The sequence below is a fragment of the Lissotriton helveticus genome, chromosome 2_1, assembly GCF_964261635.1.
Source record: "Lissotriton helveticus chromosome 2_1, aLisHel1.1, whole genome shotgun sequence".
NCBI lineage: Eukaryota > Metazoa > Chordata > Amphibia > Caudata > Salamandridae > Lissotriton > Lissotriton helveticus.
The window spans coordinates 185,811,790-185,836,164 of NC_136059.1; positions in this window are offsets into that span (position 1 = coordinate 185,811,790).

Consider the following 24,375-nt stretch of genomic DNA (forward strand, 5'->3'; position numbering starts at 1 on the left):
GAGGTTGTTTCTTGGATGTGAGCTCTGTGAGGGGCGCTACAATAGTGCCATACCCCTTCACAAAGCGACGGTAATAACCTGTGAGGCCCAGGAAAGCTCGGACCTCAGTCTGGGTCTTGGGGGGTTCCCAGGCCATGATTGCCTCAATCTTTGCCTGGAGGGGCTGCACTGTTCCCCTACCCACCAAGTGACCTAGGTACACAACTGACCCCTGCCCAATCTGACATTTACTGGCCTTGATTGTCAAGCCAGCTTGTTTCAGGGCTTGGAGAACGGCTTGCAAGTGATGCAAATGATCCTCCCAACTGCTGCTGAAGACGGCAATGTCATCCAGGTAAGCAGCGGAGAAAGCCTCCATTCCGGAGAGGACCTGGTTCACCAGCCGCTGCCTCACTCCTCAAGCTCTCTGGACTACACAAAATGGCTACCTTGCCCCTGTCCTTTTATAGACGGACCACTCAGGGTCCAGTAGGGTCCAGAAGTTTCTGGAAGGTCCCTATATTATCCTATGGGACTTCCTCAGAGGATGGCAGTTATGGCAGTTAATGGCCACCATTTTAGGTACCTTCTATTTTTTAGTCAGGAAAGACACCTAGGCCTCAAGAAAAAGGACCATGAGGGCAAAGAGCACCTAACCCCTAGGACAACACCATTAAAAAAAATCCAGTGGACACAAAAAGATTAAAAGGTTATGAGGGGCAAAAAGGGGACAAAATAAATAAATAGTTAGGAGGGACTACCCAAAGGGCAGACAGGTCTAACAGCGCTGAATAACAGATGCTTATTTTTACCCAACTCAATGTTACTCATTTTATCAACCTCTTAAGGGTGAAAGGCTCAGTGGACCCGCAGGGATTTGTACCTGTGACCATGAGGTAAAACACAGGCCCCCAAAGTGGACGAATTAGTCCACTAAACCGCCAGACCCGGCTTTCAAAGCAGGAATTACAGACAAACCAACAGAGAGAAACAAGCTTCTCTAACTCAAGGTTGCACAGGAACCTAAAGTGAGGAAAAATAACAAAGTGGAGAAGTGGGAAGTCAGGTGATGAACTAGATGGAAAGGGGAGAAGCAATGCAACTAACCAAATTGTTGCCAGCCACCTTTTTATGGGACTGAACTGTATAAGTAATCGTGCTGCCTCTGCCAGCAGCACCTCCGGGATGTGAAAAGGAGCATGTCATGCATATCACTGCACTGCGTGGCAGGCACTGCACAGTGCCTGCCACCTGGTACAGGGACATAGTACCCCCCAGTGCACCCACACACCCCAACACATTGTGGGCCCGCAATGAGCCCCCAGAGACATTCTCTGCATGCCTTTCCATGGCGGTCCCACCGCCATGGAAAGGCGGGCTACCGCCGGCATCATAATCAAGTCGGCGGAGCCTGGCCCTGCACCGGCACCATTGTGGTGGTCCAGTTCCACCTGCTAGGCAGGCGTGCGAACTGGTACTAGCGGAAAAGTGGCGGGCGGAAAATCTCACCACCTCGGTCGTCACCGCCATGCTAATGGGACCGCAGGTTTTCCAGGTTGCGATCGCAGGCGGATGTCTGCCGCCGGTCCGGCAGTTGCCACCGCCGGTGGGGGCCATCCGTCCGCCATCCTAATAGACCCCATAGTTACTTACACTGATAAATATATGCATTTTGCTGTTATGGCCTCATTGTTTGAAACTGAGTTGGCAGAGGTTGGCACAATCCTAGTGAGGGTAAGTCACAACACAATCCTATATTATCCTGTGCTCCCCCTTGTGCAGCTTGGCACAGAGCAAGGCAACGTGAAAAGTATTGGTGCAACAACTCATACAACAACACAGTAAATAAACCATAAAAAGACTCAACAACAGTTTAAAAATAGAGAATATTTATCTGAGTTAAACTACAAAAGCGACCCAAATCCATGTAGTAGAAGTAGAGATATTGAATGTTGAAGAAATAAATGCAGTAAAGCGCTTAGTTGCAGGTAGCACTAAAAAGGTTACTTTAAATAAAAGGGATCGATGCCAATCCAAAGTTCAGGCAGACCGTGTTGCAGTACGAGCCCACTACAGGGAATCACGTGGGCCACTTAACACACTACCTTGGATCCTGGGGTGCAGTCTGCATGGCAAGGCTTTGTGTTGCCCAGCATCAGTTCCGAGAGCTGTCCTCTGTGTAGCGAGGCTTCGCGGGGCTTATTGTCAGATTTGGTAGAACCTCAGCAGTAGAACCTATTTCTGAGGCCCTGAACTTGGAGACGGCCGCTCAGGCACGGGTAGGACTCACAGAAGGCAAAGTGCAGCAGCACCAGCAGAACTGTAGGAAATATTTTGTGTCCCTGAGACTTCCGAAAGAGCAAACAAGCCAACAAGCCCTTGGAGATCAACTTTGGAGGGAAGGTAGAGTCCAGCTCCCCTTCCAGCCCAGTCAGGGAGTATTAGACCGTAGAGCAACAAGCAAGAAAACAGTCCTTCGAGAAAAGCAGGCTAGTTGAGTCTTTTGAGCAGCAGCACAGCAATCCACTGACAGTGGTTCTGTTCAACATCCAGGATTGTCTGATTTGATGGGGTCAGAGACTCAATGCTTATACCCAAATGTTCCTTTAAGGTGACCGAATCTCCAAAGCGTGGTTTAGAAGAGCAGCAGTATCCCTTTCAACACAGCCCTTGCTCAAGACTACCAGTGGGGGATTAGCAGACCTTTCTTTGGGGTCAGGCCACTACCCTTTGAGTGTCAGGGTGAGGTCCTTCCTCCCATCTGCCCAGAAAGACCCAATGGAAAGCAGATGGGTGCTAAATCAAACCCAGCCCTTTCTGTGTCTGTCTTGAAGGAAGGCACAAAAGGAACTGCCACCTAGCCCAGACGTGTATTAAAGACAGGCTATAAGGCACACATAGCAGTAAGAGCAGAGAAATGTCCACTACCTAAAAGTGCCATTTGTAAAATAGTAATGTTAAATCTGACTTTATCAGTAAAAAGGATTTATCATTACCATTCCAAAGATATGTAACAGGAAAAACCTACTTGTTTTCTATCAGGAATTGTAGCTTAAATGTATTTTCAGGAATTCCCAATGCTACCCTATGAGAGGAGTAGGCCTCATAGCAATGAAAAACGAATGTAGCTGCTTGTCACTACTAGGACAGGTAAAACATACAAGTGCATGTCCTACTTTTTACTGACGTACCACCTAGGCCCTCGCGTTACCAAGGCCTTCCCTAGGGGTGACATATATAATAAAAGAGAAGTTTGCAGCTGGCAAGTAGTTTTAATTGCCGAGTTGAAGTGGCAGTAAACTGCACATACAGGCCCTGCAATGGTAGCCTGAGACATGGTTAAGGGGCTACTTATGTGGGAGGCACAATCAGTGCTACAAGCCCACTAGTAGCATTTAATGTATAGGCCCTTGCACATATAGTCCACTTTACTAGGGACTTATAACTAAATGAAATATGCCCATTGGGTATAAGTCAATGTTACCATGTTTAGAGGAGAGAATACAAGCAATTTAACACCAGCAGCGGTCAGTATGGGAGTACCTGCCGGGGCGGTGACGTGGGGAGGAGCAGGGTGGGGGTTAGTAATGTATGGATAATGGAGGTTTGCAGGTAAGTAAACATTTAAATAAATCAAACGAATTTCGTTGCGCGCACTGCATCCCCAAATGCAATGTAGTGCGCGGAATGGAATTCGTTTGATTTATTTAAATGTTTACTTACCTGCAAATCTCCATTATCCATACATTACTAACCCCCATCCACCCCTCCCCCTCCCCACGTCACCGCTCCGGCGGGTACTCCCCTACCGACCGCGGCTGTTTAACACTGGTAAACAGTGATAAAGTGTGCATAGTCTTAAAGCCAGCAAAAATTAGTACAGAAAAATGGAGGAGGAAGACCACCCTAAGGCTTTCAGGTTCTCTACCATATTCAAGAGGTACGAAAATTCCATATTTAACATGATGATGCTAGGATTTAGCACTGTTCCTGTGCTGCAATGCAGAACAAATTCATGTGTCCGTCCCCTGCAAAAAACATATTCTGGACTATGGTGACCCCACATTAAGCATGGGCGGATTTTGCGGATCCACGATTCACGAATTTGCGAATTCACGTATCGTGGATCCGCAAAATCCGCGGATTTTGCGGATCGGCGGATTTGGGGGCGGGGCTTCGTCGAGTGTGTGGGCGGGGCCAAACGGACGGGGCTTCCATGCGAGACAAAAAATTTAAAAAAAACTTCATGAAACATCTGCACCTCTGTACACAGGGTTCCACTTTGATTCCAAACTAAATATTTTGCATCCGTACGTGATTCTTTGTGGAGGGAAATCGCAGACACAGAAGCAGAACTAGTCTGAACGTCTACTTTTTCATAGGAAAAGGGGAAACTAAAGTGTTGATCAGAAGCTCTAACGTGGACATCTGCACTACGGTGTTTACTCTTTAGCTGAAGGGCATATGTTCCTTGACTGCTTTCTTCTCGAGGAATCATTCTAACGGTGCATATCTGTCGCGCAAGGATTATTGGAAAGAACTGATTTGTTCTGTTTCAGTCTCGTCCTATTTCCAATTGAATGTTTGTACTGCGCGTTATTCATTCTACCCGATTTTATTCATGAAGTTGTATTGAACTGTACGATTGCAGGGTCTCTCCAGCTGAAGGTTGCCATGGAATTGCACGTCGAGTGTTTTGGAGTCCAAACTTGAAGGAAAAGTCACCATAAAAAAAAAGTAAAAAATCAATGTAAAATGTAAATAAATTATACTAGCTGTATGAAATACTGCTTCGTGCACGGGTTTCAAAGTAAGACAGTCATACTAGTCAAGATAACGAGAAACACATTATTTCACGTACCCCCCGATAACGAACACAGTTTTGCCTCGACCATTCAATATTGAAGAGCATATAATGTGGTTCAAATGTGCGTCCACTTTAAGTGCTTTGCCTCATTTACTTTAACAATGTGAACGTGCTCTCATTATCATGTTCAACTTGATTAGCGTGTGGTGTAATATTTAAAAGCACACTTCAAGTGGAAGGATGTAGAAATGTATGATTGCTCCGTAATACATTGAGAACTCGCTAAAGCCCAGCGAACCGTCGAGGCTGGAAATATCAGAGCAGCAGATAAAGATACACAAGCTCCTGGCCACAGGAACAGCACGAGGATTGCGCTCGTGAAAGTCAAGGATGCAAAGGCCGATGAATGAGTCACTGAATTTAAGCTTCAACTAGGGCACATGCGTAACGGATATCTGTAAGTGCTTGCTGTTGAGGTTTAATTTTTGTGCCAGGACCGTCGTGCCAGAATGAACCCTGCCCTTCATATTTATTCAAGAAGACACCACCGTTTTGTGCCCCTGCTGTAAATAATTTACGATGGCGCCGGCAAGCTGCCAGCGCCATCGTAAAAAAGTTACTTAATTAGCTTCAACAGGAAGCTCCAATTGGTAAAATAAAGCAGGCGCTCGAGCCCCTGCTTTATCTTATCTATTAGAGCTTCCTGTTGAAGCTAATTAAGTAACTATTTGAGGATGGCGCTGGCAGCTTGCCGGCGCCATCGTAAATTAGGCTTGAACTTTTGACCGAGGAATCCGCCGCTCGCGGATTGCGGATTTTCGTTAAATTCGCGAGAGTTCGCGGATCGCGAATTTACCGAAAATCCGCAAAATCCGCGAGCGGAGCGCTTACCCCACATCACAGAAATCAGACATATGAGTGACTGCAAACACAACTCCCTGAACATGAGCACCTCACAGTCTGCTGCGAATGAAATTCATGTTGCATACAGCATTGTGCACAGTCAAGTGATCACACACCTATATGGTGCACAGGTATCGTCTCCTATAGTCACATCTCAGATGTCCTGCTGTCCCTAAAAATGATGGACACACCAGTTGTCCCAAAAAGGAAGCCACACCACAAGGACATAGAGTCAGACACCTGATGGCACATTTCACTAAGCACAATCAGTAGGTCGATACACTGGAGTGTGAGTACAGAGTCTCCCAATGCCCTGGAGTGGGCATGACTGCCCAGGTAAACCTGAAACAGTGTATAGGCCTGGACAGTAGGCAGGTGTCTGGGCAAGTGTGACACACTTGATATACATACTCCTGAGGCCAGACGTGGGTCCCTTGTTCACTAAGCCACTGGAGTCAAGCTATCCTGGCTGACGACGGCTGATAGCCAGAAACCGGTCCTAGGATGCTTGATTCCAGTCCAGGGAAGACATGGCTTGGCAGTTGGGGCTGGACTGTTCCCATGAGGCACAGGGTCAAGACTGATTTGCATATGGCCATGTCTGAACTGGGGTGGCTTGGTGAGCAAAATAACGATGGATTAAACCCAGATCTGTGATTGGGGGTGAACGTTTTGCCATTGTGCAACATTCCATCCATCATCTTGTGTGTTTTGCTGTTCACCCTATGTGGGAAGGGTATGCCCAGAAGTGGGTCCCGTGCTCACTAAGCCACTGGAGTCAAGCTATCCTGGATGAAGACGGCTTATAGCCAGAAACCGGTCCTAGGATGCTTGACTCCTGTCCAGGGAAGACATGGCTTGGCAGTTCGGGCTGGACTGTTCCCATGAGGCACAGGGTCAAGACTGATTTGCATATGGCCATGTCTGAACTAGGGTGGCTTGGTGAGCAAAATAACGATGGATTAAACCCAGATTTGTGACTGGGGGTGAATGTTTTGCCGTTGTGCAACATTCCGTCCATCATCTTGTGTGTTTTGTTGCAAGCCCACTAGTAGAATTTAATGTATAGGCCCTGGCACATATAGTGCACTTTACTAGGGACTTATAAGTGAAGGAAATATGCCCATTGGGTATAAGTCAATGTTACCATGTTTAGAGGAGAGAATGCAAGCACTTTAACACTGGTGAACAGTGATCAAGCGTGCATAGTCCTAAAGCTAGCAAAAATTAGTACAGAAAAATGGAGGAGGAAGACCACCCTAAGGCTTTCAGATTCTCTACCGTATTCAAGAGGTACGGAAATTCCATATTTAACATGATGATGCTAGGATGTAGCACTGTTCCTGTGCTGCAATGCAGAACAAATTCACGTGTCCGTCCCCTGCCAAAAACATATTCTGGACTATGATGACCCCACATCACAAAAATCAGACATATGAGTGACTGCAAACACAACTCCCTGAACATGAGCACCTCACAGTCTGCTGTGAATTAAACACAGCTGCCTGAAATTCACTGTTGCATACAGCATTATGCACAGTCAAGTGATCACACACCTATATGGTGCACAGGTATCGTCTCCTATAGTCACATCTCAGATGTCCTGCTGACCCTAAAAATTATGGACACACCAGTTGTCCCAAAAAGGAAGCCACACCACAATGACATAGAGTCAGACACCTGATGGCACATTTCACTAAGCACAATCAGTAGGTCGATACACAGGAGTGTGAGTACAGAGTCTCCCAATGCCCTGGAGTGGGCATGAATGCCCAGGTAAACCTGAAACAGTGTATAGGCCTGGACAGTAGGCAGGTGTCTGGGCAAGTGTGACACACTTGATATACATACTCCTGAGGCCAGACGTGGGTCCCTTGTTCACTAAGCCACTGGAGTCAAGCTATCCTGGCTGACGACGGCTGATAGCCAGAAACCGGTCCTAGGATGCTTGATTCCAGTCCAGGGAAGACATGGCTTGGCAGTTGGGGCTGGACTGTTCCCATGAGGCACAGGGTCAAGACTGATTTGCATATGGCCATGTCTGAACTGGGGTGGCTTGGTGAGCAAAATAACGATGGAAGTGTGACACACTTGATATACATACTCCTGAGGCCACTAAATGGACTCACCTGCTGCATGGGTGTGTTTTAAATGCCCCAGACACATGTGGTGAGACAGACCAGCAATTGGAACACATATCTAAGGCACACACAGATCACATGTCAGAGATCAGGCTTTGTGCAAACAATTGACCCACCCACGAAGCACACATCAAAGTCCCAGTAACATATGCTGTCCAGAACCTTTAGCATAGCTGACTGCAGGGACACAGTGCCCGAGTGAAAAAACTCACAGACTGTAGGGGCCACACCTGTGGATCAGATGAGGAGTGTGCATTACACAATTGAGGGACATGAGTCCAGGACTACAAGACCAATGTAATGTGGAAGTATGACCAGGCCAAAAGACTGCAAATAGCATGTCAGACATAGTAGTTTTAAATGCTGAGTCGAAGTGGCAGCAAACTGCACACACAGGCCCTGCAATGGCGGCCTGAGACATGGTTAAGGGGCTACTTTTGTGGGAGGCACAATCAGTGCTGCAAGCCCACTAGTAGCATTTAATGTATAGGCCCTGGCACATATAGTGCACTTTACTAGGGACTTATAAGTAAAGGAAATATGCCCATTGGGTATAAGTCAATGTTACCATGTTTAGAGGAGAGAATACAAGCACTTTAACACTGATGAACAGTGATAAAGTGTGCATAGTCCTAAAGACAGCAAAACGTGGCACAGAAAAATGGAGGAGGAAGACCACCCTAAGGCTTTCAGGTTCTCTACTGTATTCAAGAGGTACGGAAATTCCATATTTAACATGATGATACTAGGATTTAGCAATGTTCCTGGGCTGCAATGCAGAACAAATTCATGCACAACATGCATTAGCTATTTGCAGCCAGTTTGTCCTGTCACACTCCCAAAGTCCAACCAGTTAATGATAAGACAGGAGTTATGCAACTTCCCTTTCCTCTCCTTGGCTATTTAAGCATTCTGTGCTGTCAGCAGAAAAGTTGCATTAAGAGTTGCATCTTTCCTTTGATACTGTGTAATGTACTTAAACCTTGGATGATTTGTCTCTGCGCATCAATATACAGATTTATATAGGCGTAAAATGTTAATATAAATGGAGCCAAGACCATAGCCAATAAAATCCCTCCAGGTAATGCATCTTCCCATCGACTGTGAACGGAAATCAATAGCTGTTTATTCTAATAGGAATGGAAGTGCCAGGAGAGGAGACAGGTGATCTGTGTTTGGACAGGCAGATAACATGACTTTCAACAATGTTCTCCAAATAAACAAGCACTGGCAAAGCCAAGAGGTCTGGCTTCGGCTGATTTTTGCACCTGTCAATGCTTGTTTTGTTATATTTTTGTAATCGTTTGTTAGGCAGCTGCTGGACCCTTGACAATATAAAATGATGTTGGCTAAAAGCAAAAATACTCTTTGTACTCAGAAAGCACACAATGCAATAGTAGTTTAAGGCACGGAAGAGAACTACTTGGTGTGCGGCTGTGCTAACGCCAGACCTAAAAAAATACTTGACCACTAAATCCGCACAGGTGCGTGCATTCACACACAAAGGCACACACTTATACCCACAAGAAACCATTTGCAGATTAGTCAAACAGCACTGCAGCCGTTAGCAAATCAAAAGCGCCCATAGTTTACTGAACTTAACTATAACTAGAGACACACAGTGGTATATTATATATACCTTAGAGGTTGGACGAGCCACTGAAGGCTCGAGCCTGCTCAAGGTCCTGTTGCAACCTCGAGCACATAACGCGCTACGTTTTCATGTGGCTTCCACCTGCTTCCCTTCCCTACCCATAATGTGGCGCTACAGTATGAACTGCCAACTATGGAACTGGAGAACTAGGTTAGGGCCTCTGTGTCGGCGCAGCATCCTTTGCTTGTGGGCAAATAAACAATGCATGGGACTGGGTCTCCTGAAAAGCGCTGGACTTTGTGTCAGGTTTTTTAAATAAGAAGTAAAAACTAAGCCTTAACATAAGGAAAGACAAATAGATACCCGTTTACTGGCTAATTTGTACAAAAACCTGGAGAAATTGCGGCTTCCTGACTTGAAATGTGTGATCTTGGTCAAATGTTTTACTTCATAAAAGTTCTTTGGTCTTCATTATCGCCCATGAAAGCAAAGCACTTCCAAATATGTGAGCTCATACTACCAGTCAGGGCTTTAAGTGGGATGGAAAAACTGGGGAGTCTCTCAAAGGGGCGTGGCCAATGTAATTAAGGGTTTGGCTTAAAAACACTGTATGTGTTAAGTTTTAATGGGGTAAAGCCCATCAAACTACCCGGCCTGGGTCAATAGTACAGTACGTTCAAAAAATGGTTGTGGTAGATTTTTAAAGTTAAACATATAGAGACAAACAATTCACCACACACGATTCTGATTGTATTCAACAGAAAAGGGAGGACATTTTATTTACAAGAGTAATACATTCAGTAAATGAAATTATGACTCAAAGCATTAATGTTACTGCATGTATCGGCTTAAATACATTCACAGTGCATGTCGTATTTACAGTGCTCACAGTGTGATAGAAGAAAGAAGGGGGTATTTGGGTGATAGGGGTGAATTGGTGAGTGAGGGACAGGGTAAAGGTATGGTGACATAGGCACAATCACTGTTATATACAATAAAACCTTTCCAGCCTTATACAGGTCTATAGTTCTCATATATACATAACTCATAGGCATATATTTATTGGCTTGTTTTGTTTCTATGAGTTTGTAGGTAAGCAGTAGATGGTCTACGTTTCAACCCCTGTTGAGTAGAGGGTGATTTCTTCAAAGAGAGAGGTAAGAGCCCATTCTTCAGTGTCCCCGGGGACACGCTCTGTTAAGATCACTGCATATTGGCCATATTTCCCATACGCTGAGGATACGGAACTATGTAGAACGTATTTGTTTTTCATGCATGCATAGGGCATTTACCATTTTTTGCCTGAGAGGTGACACGTCATGGACAGATTCTGTCTTTCCCCCCTTTTCTGAATAATGCATCACGCTGACGCCACAACACTGTACTCGGCATACCAAAGTAACACGCATTATGCTTTCTATGTAATAACACACTCTGATGCACGGCCACCTCTGTCGATTGAATCACATATGCCTTTGAGAAGTGTAGTCATACACAGATAGCCTTATTATCTAAATGTCGATACTGCAGTGTAGCACACCCATTGTTTTGTATTTACTGGCTCAGAGACGTATCCCTGTCAACGTATATCTCTGGCATTTGAACGTATTTTGCCCCTCATAATTGTGCTGCATTAGTCATTTTAAATATTCAGGGGCAGATTTATGAGGCCCTTGAGCCACCTTTACGCCGCTGTTGCGTCACGCAAGGCGGCGTAAACGTGGCGCATCCCTACGAACGATTTACAACGTGACGCATCTAGGCAGATGCGTCATGTTGTAAAGCCCTGCGCCGCTTGTGGGCGTTCCGGCGCAGGGTGGGCGTTCCGGGGCAGGTGCGCCTCGCAAAAGTGGCTGAGTGAAATCTAAAAGATTTCACTCAGTCACTTTCAGGCCAATGCTGCGTCAAAAGCCTGCGCCTGCTTGAAGCAGGCGTAGGTCTTGACGCAGCATTGTTAAGATGGGGCACCCCCGAGCCTTGCTGGAGCTGCATCGGGCTTGCGACGCAACTCCAGCAATGCGCCACCTTAACGGCACAGATGCGTCACGCATCTGTGCCGTTTTTGCCCCATGGTGCTCCGCATTGTAAATGCGGCGCACCATGGGTGGCGGAGCTGTGGTGCACATTAACTGGCGCATCCCTAGGGATGCGCCAGTTAACATAAATCTGCCCCGTAGTGCTGATTTATTCTTTTTAGACAGCCCTTCCTCGGAACTCTGAGTGCACCGTTTGTTATTTGCCCAGTCAACCTTGACTCTCTCTCCACCATGTAGACAGACTTGTCCCTGATCTTAACCCCCTGTCTCTCCCCATAGACCCTGTCCATTGACTGATTCCAACTCACGTCGGGAAATGTATTACCCCGGATGACAGCCTCTCAGCTGAGTGAGTCTTTGTACCGCACACAGGGTCCATGAGGTTTTCTGACTTTTTTTTCACCTCATTGGTGAGACCATTTATTTTATTTCACTGCAGATGTTTAGGAGCCATTGAGTGCCCAACCAGGATCGATCATTGCTTGTCTTTTCTACCAGAAGTAGGTTTTACTCAGATCACCTACTTAACTGTTTTCACCTCATCCACTTCACACACTAAATCATTCCCATTACTTTTAGGTACTCTACAGAACTCGTCCTGATGAAGACCCCACAGTGAGGAGCAAATCACCCTCTACTCAACAGGGGTCAACACGTAATCCATCTACTGCTTACCTACAAACTCATAGAAACAAAACAAGCCAATAAATATGTGCCTATGAGTTATGTATATATGGGAACTATAGACCTGTATAAGGCTGGAAAGGGTTTATTGTACATAACAGTGATTGTGCCTATGTCACCATACCTTTACCCTGTCCCTCACTCACCAATTCATCCCTATCACCCAAATACCCCCTTCTTTCTTCTATCACACTGTGAGCACTGTAAATACTACATGCACTATGAATGTATTTAAGCCGATACATGCAGTAACATTAATGCTTTGAGTCATAATTGTATTTAATGTATGTATCACTCTTGGAAATTAAATTTCCTCCCTTTTCTGTTGAATACAATCAGAATCGTGTGTGGTGAATTGTTTGTCTCTATATGTTTAACTTTAAAAATCTACTACGACCATTTCTTGACCGTACTTTAAAAGCACAGTAAGCAACGAATCTGTGCATAACATAGTGTGCCGCCCGACTGGTATTTTGCTGTTTCTGTCATTGTATCCAGATACATGATACAACAAGTAACATCATACCTACAACAAGCCAGGACTATTGGCAAATAAGCAGAAACTATGGCTTATATATTATATTAAAAAAGCGTCCACTTGAAGCCCTGGTGACACCACAACAATGTTGCTGCTCCTGAGTTTCAAAAAGAGAACTTTTCTTCCCCTACAACACTCACTTGACATGACTTAATGCCGTAACTTCTCCACTAGTGAGAAGTGAGCAGTGTAAGCATGCGCACATCGATGCGCCTGCTATCACTGCAGTCCAGGGCACAAAACAGATCCCGAAAGAGACCTGTTTAGAAGCGTCCTTTAAAAAGCTGCCGGTGTTCAGCACCAGTGAGACCCGGCCCAATTAAAGCCCTGCTACCAGTTGTGCAAAAATATTGCTTTTTATAAGCACTTGTCAGTGCCACATGTTAAAGAAATAAATTTTTTGAGTTTTGAAGAGGATTTATTATATTGTATGTGGTGTTTTTTGAATGATTTACATAGCAAATATTTTCAGGGCTTGGCTCGTGCACGGGCTCTGCCTCGGCTCTCCCATTTACTTTGTTGGCTCGCCCACCTCTATTATAGCTTACTCTCCCTACGCAAGGTAGAATAACAGGTTACATCATTTTGTGACTGGCTCTACCTGCCTGTGCTCTCAAATCCAATTTCCATGGTATTATAAGATGCTACAAAAAATCCTGGTGGACAGCTGAGAAGTTTAATGAGATATTCTTTGCAGATGTCTTATTTACATTTGCTCCAAAAACAACGCTTTTCATGGATTTCAGTGCTCCCGTCACAAAACAGTTTATTGATAATGCCTAAACTAACCAGTAATCCTTACGGCTCCTATATTTGGGCTTAACATCGTTATAAAATCAATAGATGGCCTGCAGAGAGGATCAAGGGCACTGTTGTTGCAACCAACATTCCCATAAAACAAATACCTTATAATAAGCCCTGTAGTTCCAATATTAGTAACCTGATTCGTTTGTCCAGTCTGTGCCCGAATTACACATCGGGTGCATTGTCCCTGCACCATGGTGCACACCTAACTGGATGCTCCCAGGTCGGGGCAGTGCGACTGAATACAAAAAAATGCGTTGTTCTTAGCACAGGCATGAACACTGAACATTTGCACATGCGCCTAGAAGAGCATATTACTGAAAGACAGTGCCTTTCACTGAATGCAGAAATCTATAAACAAAGCCCTAGTGTTTATAAACAGTCTGCATTTAATGCTAAAAAGCTTTTCTTTATAAACCAAATCAATTTAGCAAAAAACTCCTCAAAAGAACTCTTTAAAACTGTATCCAAGCTTGCCTCTCCAAGTCCAACTAAGATCGAGTCAAGCCAAGAATTAAGCGAGAATAGTGCTAAGTTGGAAGGTGGAAGCCGGAAGCCATTTTCCTAGTCTTCAACCAGCTCCTGCAGGGAGGTACAGGAAACCCGATGATGGGAGTCAAGCAAGCCAGAGACGCTTCACCCGATAAATTTGTTCCACCTTCCACAAGTGACACAAAAATGCTGTTTGGCTCAATCAGATCAATGTCTGCCTATGACCCCTGTCCGTTACCAGTGGTTAATTTAGCCCTGGTATCCATTGCCACCGCACTCACTTCCGTATTCAATGCCATGTTTGAGTCAGCAGACTTCCCTTGCATATGGAAGATACCCTCAATACTTCCATTATTGAAAAAACACAACCTGAATCCGATGGACCCAAATAATTTTAGGCCAATCTCTCGCCTTTCACTGCTCGCGAAAGTGGTTGAGAAAGTAACAAACTCCCAGCTGAGTGCCTTTCTTTGTAAGAATCAGGTGTTGGATCCCACTCAATATGGGTTCAGAGAAGGACACAGCACAGGTCAGCCCTCATAAAATCAACGGAAGAAATCAGGGAATCCTGGATCAGGGAGGTGAGGCTGCACTTATCTTGCTGGATCTCTCTGCGGCCTTCGACACGGTCCACCAAGATCCCCTGATGGATCGTTTGTCAGAGTGTGGGGTCCAGGGCAAGGCATGGAAGTTATTAAAAGCCTTTCTAACTGACAGAACACAAATAGTGTCCCTAGGGAAATTCTACTTCGAACCCTTTTCTCTGCCATGTGAACTGCTGCAGGGTTTGTCCCTTAGCCCTACCCTTTTTAATAATTACGTGGCACTCTAGGCTCCCCTGATTAGATCCTATGGCTTCAGCCTTACCTCATATGTAGATGACAAACAAAGTATAGTGTCACTGCTACCGGGATCAGGGATGAGCAAGAGGTTTCATGACTGCATGGAAGCAGTTAAAACCTGGATGACACAGAACTGTCTGAAACTAGACTCAGGCAAAACTGAGATTCTTATGTTCGTAAATAAGGCCAATTTCTGGACACCCAACTGATGGCCAGTAGAACTGGATATCCCCCCTGAACTCACGAGGAAGGCAAAAAACCTGGGTGTCCTAATGGATGTTAGACTGAACTACGAGGATCAGATAAATGCCATGACCTCAGCCACTTTTCACTCTCTTAAACTGATTAAAAAGGTTAAACCATTCCTGCTGGAAGACAGTTTACTGTCGTCTCATCCCTCATTTTATCACGGCTGGATTACTGCAACGTGCTCTACTTGAATATTCAGGAGCAGCACCTTAATAAACTGCAGATCCTGCAAAACGCGGCAGCAAAACTTGTGACAGGTACTTTCAAATTTGTATCTGTCGCCAAGAAAATTGAAAGACTGCAGTGGCTGCCTATCAGGAAACGGGTGTGCTTCAAGCCTTTATGCACAAGGCATAATTACATATTACATAATAGGTCTATATATATTTCTCATTAATGTATATACTTCTGTATAATTATGAAAAAGCAACTGCTCAAACGGATGCCCGACCCAAATGGCTGTGTCGTTTATTGCACTAGATGCACAGCCCAGTGAATTCAGTGTGCCCCATCCCAGAACAACATGTTCAGAGAAAAACATGCTCACTCAGGAAACACAGTGCGAAGTGTGTTTATTTCCCCTTGATGCGCTTCATCTCAAGAGAGCCTTGATCAAATGATCATGAGTGAGGCATGTTTATCTCTGAACATTTTGTTCTGGGTTGGTGCTGGTATATATAACTATACATACATACATGCATATGTTTTAGGTATAGAAATATATATGATTATTGATTACTTTTTTGCTTTCCTAAAATTGAATCAACAAAATAAAATATATTTTATATAAATAAATGATGTCAAACTAAATTAATTAATGTATCCTTAATGTCTCTGGGTTGTTATTTTAATTCCCTGCCTCCAATTTTTCCTATAGGAGTGCGATGCAGCACCAGTGGTTCACAATGTGTGGTGTTTCACTTACTCCAAGGCTGGCCTGGAGTACATTTACAATTGCCTGACCCTTTTAGGGCTGTAGTAATTTTGCTAGTGAATTTAGTGAATTGCAATAATCTTACTGGGGGTGTATGTTTTATATTAGCATGTCCCTCACAAATCCTTCCTTAATTTTCCCATGTCTCTACCCATTTTTGAGTAATTATTCCTCATTTTCCTACCACTCTCCCCTTGTCCCTCTCGCATTTATTTTTTCAAATTTATGTATGTGTGCAGATTTGTGCCTCGAGAAAGCCTGGCACCATGACCAGACCACAGACAACAGGACCGCCCTCAACCATGCCACCCGCAAGCACCACCAGCTGATCCGGGCCACCAAGAAAAAAGCACTCAAAGAACGACTGGACAACAACGCCCACGACAGCAAGGAACTCTTCAGCATCGTCAAAGAGTTCTCCAACCCCAGCGCCGGAAACAACATCACCCCCTCGCAAGACCTCTGCGACTCACTCGCCTCCTTCTTCCACCGCAAGATCGCCGACATACACAACAGCTTCGGCGCACAGACCACGCACCCAACCACCGAACCAACGCCCGCCACCACCACCCTCTGCAACTGGACCCTGGTCAGCACCAAAAACACCACCCGCACGATGAACTCCATCCACTCCGGATCCCCCACCGACCCCTGCCGCCACCACGTCTTCAACAAGGCCGACGCCATCATCGCACCCCATCTCCGGGACATCATCAACGCCTCCTTCCTCACCGCCACCTTCCCGGAGAGCTGGAAGCACGCCGAGCTCAGCGCCCTCCTGAAGAAACCCACAGCGGACCCCACCGACCTCAAGAACTTCCGCTCCATCTCGCTCCTCCCTTTTCCTGCCAAAGTCATCGAGAAGACCGTCAACAGACAGCTCGCCGCCTTCCTCGAGACGAACGGATCCCTCGACCCCTCACAGTCCGGTTTCCGAGCCAACCACAGCACCGAGACCGCCCTGATCGCAGCCACCGATGACATCAGATCCCTGCTCGACAACGGGGAAACAGCGGCCCTCATCCTCCTGGACCTCTCCGCAGCGTTCGACACTGTCTGCCACCGCACCCTAGTGCAGCGCCTCAACAACATCGGAATCCAAGAGAAGGCACTGGAGTGGATCATCTCGTTCCTCGCCGGAAAAACCCAGAGAGTCCGCCTCCCCCCGTTCAGATCCGAAGCCACCAAAGTCATCTGCGGCGTACCACAAGGATCATCACTCAGCCCAACCCTCTTCAACGTCTACATGAGCCCCCTCGCAGACATCGCACGCCAACACAACCTCAACATCATCTCCTACGCCGACGATACCCAGCTGATCCTCTCCCTCACCAACGGCCCCGCCACCGCCAGAGCTAGTCTACACGAGGGGATGAAAGACGTTGCCGAGTGGATGAAGAACAGCCGCCTGAAACTGACGGAAGTCCTCATCCTGGGATCATCGCCCTGCGCCTGGGACGATTCCTGGTGGCCCCCTGCCCTGGGCACCACTCCCAAACCAACGGACCATGCACGCAACCTCGGCTTCATCCTGGACTCCTCCCTCTCGATGACCAGACAAGTCAACGCCGTCTCCTCATCATGCTTCAACACCCTGCGCATGCTCCGCAAGATCTTCCGATGGATCCCCACCGAAACCAGGAAGACCTTCACCCAGGCACTCGTCACCAGCCGACTGGACTACGGGAACACCCTCTACGCCGGAACCACAGCCAAACTTCAAAAAAGACTCCAACGCATACAGAACGCCTCCGCACGACTCATCCTGGACATCCCATGACACAGCCACATCTCCGGCCATCTGAGAGACCTGCACTGGCTCCCCATCAGCAAGAGAATCACGTTCAGGCTCCTCACCCACGCACACAAGGCTCTCCACGACCTGGGCCCAAAGTACCTCAACGACCGCCTGACCTTCTACATGCCCACCTGCCAGCTACGATCAACCAGCCACGCCCTCGCCTCCGTACCACGCATCCACCGAGCCACCGCCGGAGGAAGATCCTTTTCCTACCTTGCAGCAAAGACTTGGAAGTCCCTCCCCATCCACCTTCGGCTGACCCAGGACCACCTCTCCTTCAGGAAGCAGCTCAAGACCTGGCTGTTCGAGCAGTGACGTAACCCTCTCCCCCAGCGCCTTGAGACACTCCCGGGTGAGTAGCGCGCTATACAAATGCCGTTATTGATTGATTGATTGGCGGATATCTCTGCACATAAAAGATAGGAGATACGAGGTGTAGAGTCCTGTTGTAGGTTTGTAAATCCCATTTTGTACCACTTGAGTAGTACTACAGTAGGACGATTTAATACAACTAAAAATGCAGCTTGTGAATCAGGCCCAAAGTGCTGGAACGTGCACTAATTGCTGCGGTTTTCACAGGAGGGTGAAAGAAGAAAGAACATATTCGAGAAATATATTATGAATTAGGAGCAAATAGGATTCCTGAAGGTAAATTATAAATGTGTCAGTTTTTCCCATTCCTAAACATGCACGAAAAGCCTGTATGTAGGATAAAAGTACATATACAAGTGTATTTTTTGTACATACACACATTTATGCCAGTTCATGCCGACAATCAGAAGTTATCTCTGTGTGGAAAGCCAAATAAATAGCCCGAACATGTGCAACTTATAAGACACATTTGGCACATACGGCTTCTGTACACATAGTATGCCTACTTTAGCATCCTCCAGCACCATTATTTTACATTTCTGCTATAAGTTTTGTTGGGGTTGACACTCCATTCTAGGGTAATTGTGTGCTTAACAAATGCAAATTAGAATAAATTTAGAATTTGTAGCATAGTAGTCAGTGGTGTGACAGAAGCCGTTTTGAGCATGGTGCATCATCATTTTTAGTTCATGTCTTATTGTTTGGCTTCATTGTCACTTTCATTTGCTTGTTTCTTATTCTGCAGTTTCTGGTGACTTTTTTTTTCCTTTTCTTGTGTTTGTACCTCCCTCGGTACATGGACACATTAATTGTATTCTTTCATTGCTCATTTTTCAGGCTGCTCTTTTAGGTCGAGCCTGGGCAGCGCATGTGCTGCTCTGCAAGGTACGCTGTAATGTACAATGTTTTAGATCCTCCCTTCGACTCCCCCTGCTACATGTGGTCGTATACATTTTTTAATTTACGCTCCTTCTGCACTCTATTTTGTTGTTTGTATCTGCTTCGGGGCTTGTGTTCACGCACGTTCGTGAGTTTCCCTTCCTAGCTAATTATTTTGGCTTCTGCTCTTTAAGTGTGCGAGCACGTATTGATTGGTTGCAGCTCTTGTGTTTGCCAGCCATTTTAAAATTACTTTTGGGAAGGAAAAGAGAAAAGGCGTGTGTTGCTGTTTAAATTGTACAGAATGTGTCTGTATGCTTTCGGACGCTGCACAGCTTTTGTTTTGGCAGCAAGGCACCCGCTTCGGGGGCGTTGCGCTTTGCATCGTTGTCTTCTCTCCTCGCGGGCACTGCATGGGAGCGGTGTGGCTGCTTCAAAGTGGAATGGGCGAGCTGAACGTGCTGCTCTCTTGGCTGGCGCTGGGTTGTCCTGCATGTCTCGCCTTGTTTGCAGGTGACTTGTAGGTGGGACATTTCACCACGGAGGATAAGAGGAGGATGAGTTGTCCAGTGTTGTGGATTGTAAGTGGGCAACATGCAATGGGCATCTTTCATTTGTTTCTCACAGTGCACTTCGATGACTGCAGTGGGCTGCATTCCATGTCGGGTGTCCGTGGGTGATGCGGGATGCAGAGGTGGGTGTTTTTCTGCATGCATTATTGTAAGAGCCATGGGATGTTTTGCGTCCCAGAGGGCTGCAAAACTGTATTGGTGTGTTGCCCATGCAAATTTTTCACAAATGGCGGTGCTGGCATTGCTACATTTCAGTCACAAGTAGGTGCTTAATTTTTATTGCTTGCATGTGTCTGCGACCAGGACAATTGAGTTTGCCTGGTGAGGGAGCAGTGGTGGAGGTCGGCTATGCAGGACTAATCTATTTTTTTGTGCTGGAGGGGAGTCTGTGTATGGGACTCAAGACAGGCAGTTCAGAATTTTGTGTCGTCACCACTTGTGTGTTGGAGCTCGAAAGCCCATGTCTTGAATGTGGTAGGGCAGGGCTTGGTGTCCGCTGCGGTTCACAAAGGGGTCTATCACTTGTGTTGTCTCATTGCATGGACATGGCTGCTTTCCTCTGCTTGCTTTGGGGTGTCTCTCTGGAAGTGTCAAGCGTTGTTGGAGTGTCACATGTGCACATCGAGGGCATGGAGGTGCTGCATGTGGTGGAGCTCGGAACTTGGCAGCTCTGGGACCATGGTGGGGGGCTCTGCGTGGTGAACTCTGGAGGCAGTGGCTGACGCTTCTGGTTTCCACAGGGTGTGGATCCATTTCAGTGGCTTTCGCATTGCGTGATGTTGACCAGCTCGCGGGTGTGGGGATGAGCTCCGGGTGGTCTTCTCTGTAGACGTCTTGGCTGCCTCCTCAGCAGTGGGTACTCCTTCTTGTGACTGAAGTAGTTTTGCATTTTTTAATTTGCAATGCTTTGATTTGTGGGGGGTCAGCAGGGGCCTTGACAGAGTATTTTTTGTTGAGCACCTGAGTTGACCCTATGTGTCGCGATATGCACTCATGTTTGTTGTATGCGCCCCATGCCTGTTGTCTTCTATTTTCCCGTCTGTTTGCTTCCTCGCCTCATCGTGCACTGGCTCCACTTAAGCTTGCCCTCCCTGGCCCACATGCTTCTGCCTGTGGTCACTTGTTTTTCGCGAACGGTTCCTGCATCTCTTTATGTTTTGGGCCTCAATTCCATCCCTGTGTCCCATTCTTCCCCCTCAATTCAGTTGTCTGCCTTTCCTTTCTGTGGGCTTGTTACATTTCCATTTGGCAAGTATTAAAGCCCCCCCCATGACTCCGAAGGGTATAATATGCTTTAGTCACACTTATCTCCATGTTTCTTTACAATGGGCTTTCTCCACACCTAGGAAATGGGGTTGTGCCGGGATCAGACCAAAGTTAACATGTGTTAAAATTATAGTTTTTTTTTGTTGCCATTTAAAACGCAATTTGAAAAATATAATGTGTTGCTACAAATCTTCTTCCAAACTTTGGGGAGGGGTTCATGTCATTTTGTATTGTAAAAATGGTTGCCAGGTCTTAAGTAGAAGCAATGATGTTTACCACCCCATCCCCTAATGCAGTAGCTTATGTGTGTGCGCTGTAACACGCTGGTTGTGTTTGCACATATAGGGTTCTGTGCTGTTGTGAATCTCCCTTCTTGCCCCTACATAGAGGGTTGGTTTTGCACGTATATGGTTATTTGCCGTTGTAAAATTCCCTTCTCGCTCCTACATAACTCTTGAAAATACAGGGGCCACAAAAAGATTTGTGCAAACCAAGCAAGACACCTTGCGCTGTTTTAAAATGGTTGCATTAATGAAGTAGGTGTCTATCACATTGTATACAACCCTGGCACATGCCTTGCAGGCTATTTTGGCCTTACTAACCATTAATGAAAACCTGTCTACACAAATGCACACCGCATAATTCCACTACACAACACATTTCACCATCTAATAATACCACACCACACAAATCAACCCCACATTATTCCATTATATACCACATAATGACAATGCATCAAATTCAACTACTCAAATATCCACTTCACTCCATGCCACATAATTCCACTTAACATAATACCACTCTATGCCACATAATTCCATTACACTCCATGCAACACAATTTAACTCCAAATAATTCCACTACACATAATTACACTCCAGCCTACATAGTTACACTTCACGCCACATATTTACACTCCACATATATTCAGTCAGCTCCAAAACACATAATTACATAACACAATTCAACTCAACAATGTGCCTTATATTTACACTCCCATAATTCCACACCTTGCCACTCAATTCCATATCACACAACATGTTTACAATCCACTACATACCACATAATTACACTCCACATAAATCTACTCCATGCCACATACAAACACTCGCCCTCATGTATTTACCATTCCACAAAATTCAAAAATACAAATACACTACACAATTTCACCCTGCACAATTCCACAACTAACAAATCCAAATCAAACCACATAATTCCACAACAAGCAACATAACTCCACTTCACTTCAAACAATAAACATAAGTAAAAACACAACAACATTTACAACACCAATACCTCTAACTTTCACAAATGCGAGACCGATTGCATTGCAAATGCTGTTATTCTTTGCTTCCACACTCTATGAGAGTCTTTGTTTCCAGCTGTCTCCCAAGTGTACTTCTCCCCCCTCTGTGTTCCTCTTTATTGCTATCCCTCAGTTGTAATTCTTGCTTCCTCTCCACCCACATTCCCTTGCCGTTCTTGCTTCTCCACCACCTCCCAGTCTGTATGCTTCACCAGCCTACCCTCCCACTCTCCATTGCCCATTTGCTTCCCCAGCCACTGCCTGCCCACCCTTCCTTGTCAGCTTGCTGCCCTATCCCCTTCCTCAGCCCTCCTTTGTCAGCGTGCTTCCTCAGACCCTACTGCCCGTCTTCTGTTATTAGCTTGCTTCCCCAGCCTCTCGCACCAATTCTAGGTTGTCAGCTTGCTAACCAGACTCCTCCTGCCCTCCATGGTCAGCTTGCTTCTCCAGCTCCTCCCTACCCTCCCTTTGTTGTCAGCTTGCCACCCCAGCCCCTACCACACACCCTCCATTGTAAGTTTGTTGCCAAAGCTCCTTGGCCCACCATGTTGTCAGCTTGCTGCTTAGCCACTCCTGTGTACCCTCTGTTGTCAGCTTGTCAGTTTCTTCCACCTGTCCTCTGTTGTCAGTTTGCTGCACTCATCCTTCCTGCCTGACCTCCATTGTCAGCTTGCTTACCCTGCCCTCTGTTGCCAACTTTCTTCCCGTCCCTACTGCCCAGCCTCTTTTTCCAGCTTGCTGCCACCGCCCTTCCTGCTTGCCCTCCATTGTCAACTTGTCTCTCTACCCCTTCTACCCACCCTACATTGTTAACTTGCTTAGCCATCCCCCTTCCAGCCCACCATCCATGGCCAGCTTGTTTCCCAGCCTCTCCTGTTTGCCCTCCATTGTTAGCGTGCCACCCCATCCCCCCAGCCCCTCTCCCGCCTGCCCTTCTTTGTTCCTCCATTATCAGAGTGCTTTCTCGGCCTCTCCCACCGTCCCTCCCATATCAGTTTGCTTCACCAGCCCCTCCCGCCCACCCACTATTGTCAGATTACTACTCCATTTACTACCGCCCCCTCTATTGTCAGCTTGCTGCCCCAACCACTCCTGCCCCACCCTCTTGTGTCAGCCTGCTGCCTCAGCCTCTCTCACCCACCCTCCGATGTCAGCTTGGTGCCCAAGTCCCCCCGCCCACACTCCGTTGTCTGCTTGCTTCCCCAACTACTAATGCACCCCCTCCATTTTCAGCTGGACTTTCCCAGCTTCTTCTGCCTGCCCCCCAGTGTCACTTTACTTCCCTAACCTCTCCCAAACACTCTTCTTTGTCAGCTTGCTTCACCAGGCGATCCTGACTGCCTGTCGTTGTCAGCGGGCCTATCCAAACCCTGCCCTCTGTAGTTAGTTTGCTTCCCTGTCCCATGCTACTTACCCTTCATTGTCAGCTTGCTTCCCCAGCCCTTCCAACTCATCCTCCATTGTCAGCTTGCATCCCTAGCGTCTCTCTCCTGCCATCTGTTATCATCTTGCTTCGCTATCCCCCACCCTCTGGTGTCAGCTTGTATCCCGAGCCCCTCCCGCCTGCCCTCTATTGCCAACTTGCTTAAAACCCAACCCATCCCGCCCTTCATTGTCAGCTTGTTCCTGTAGCCCATCCTGTCTGCCTTCAGTGGTCAGTGTGCTTCCTGAGTTCATGCTGCTCACCCTCCTTTGTCATCTTGCTTCCCCAGACTTTCTTGCCCAACCTCTATTATCCATTTGCCTTCCCAGCTCTTCTCGTCCACCCTCCGTTGTTGGTGTGCTTCCCCGTTGTCTCTTGCGTGTCCTGTCCTCCACCCACATCCTTCTCTCTAGTCCTCCCTCCATGTTGCCTCGCCACCTCAAACAACTTCACTGTTACGAGTTGTGCCAAATGCATGAAGTCTTAGCCGGTCCCTTAGGGAAAATAAGCTGGGCTGAATCTATTGGTAAAGTGTTGCTCAATCTCTGTACCGAGAGCCAAAAGTCTGCCTTAATATCAGTGGTGGTTCCTCTGCTAAGGCGGAGGAGCGTCGCCCGACTGCTATTGCAGCAGTGAAAAAAAGAAAAAGAAAATGATAATAGCTAGAAGTAAATATCATTTTCTTTTTCTTTCAGGAGTTAGGCGGGGCTGGCTCCTTGACGCCAGAGCAGAGGAGGAGTGGTTTGTACTCCT